The following is a 1,034-nucleotide window of genomic DNA, read 5'->3' as shown; positions in this document are numbered from 1 at the left end:
CCCTCCCCAGCACCCGCGAGCACGCAGACGGGCGGCAGCAGTGGCCCTGGGGTCTGTCAGGCCCCGGCACCTGCTGGGCGCCAGGGCTCAGCCGCAGTGCTGTGGGGCCGGACAGGGCACTCGGGCCCACGGCGGCCCCGGGGCAGGGTCCACCTCCCGGGCTGGGCCAGCTCCTTCCCGCTCCGGGGCCAGGCCTGCTGGCCGGCTGGCCCAAGGGCCTTTCAGGGGCAGGGTCTGCAACCCCAGGAGGACACCTGCCTTCGGAGAGCCCGCAGGCCAGCAGGGGCTGCCAGCGGGGGTGGCACGGCGGAGGAATGCTGCCCGGCTGCCCGGCTGCCGGCGGGCGCTGACCCTCATTAGGCTAATCAGGCTCTGAACTCGGCCTTTACGAGCTGGGCGCGCCCCAGTTAGGGCCCAGGCCTCCCCCAGGTGGCAGTGAGGCCGGGCTCCCCGGGCTTCCCCTTGACCTCACTGCCCCGAGCACCCCAGGGAGACCCGGCGCTGCCGCCCACAGTGGGCGCCAGACCAGGCCCTGGGCAGGGAGCACCGGCCGCCTGCAGGGGCAGACAGGCCCGGCCAGGAGCCCAGGCGGCCCCAGAGCAGAGGCGACGGCCTGGCCCTTCTGCGCCCCGGGCCTGGGGCGCCCCCACGGGAGTGTCCGAGGACCACCCGAGCCCCGCCCCGATGCCCCGCCCCTAGCTCTGCCCACTGAATTGAGCCGTCTGGTTTAAGGGGACACGGTCAGGTTTGGGGTACAGAGGCCGGGGCGCGCCCCTGCCCAGCCCCCCAGGCCCGCAGGCCCGTCCCGGGTGCGGGCGGCTCCTCCCTGCCTGCAGCAGCCCCCAGGACCGGGCCATGCTGGGCGGCAGGGAGGCAGGACCCCTGCCCCAGCCCCCACCAGTCTCCGGGGCGGCAGCCGGGGTGCCCCAAGGCCAGCGCCTGTGCTCCAGGGGAGGGTCCCTGCAGGTGGGCCAGGAAGGAGGAGCAGGAGAGGTGGGGTGCAGGGACGCCGCCAGGGCGGCAGCGGGAAGCGG

The sequence above is a fragment of the Condylura cristata genome, unplaced genomic scaffold (assembly GCF_000260355.1).
Source record: "Condylura cristata isolate star-nosed mole 26May11 unplaced genomic scaffold, ConCri1.0 scaffold00009, whole genome shotgun sequence".
NCBI classification, from domain to species: domain Eukaryota; kingdom Metazoa; phylum Chordata; class Mammalia; order Eulipotyphla; family Talpidae; genus Condylura; species Condylura cristata.
The sequence above is the reverse complement of the archived record's forward strand: the minus strand, read 5'-3'. Positions refer to the sequence as shown.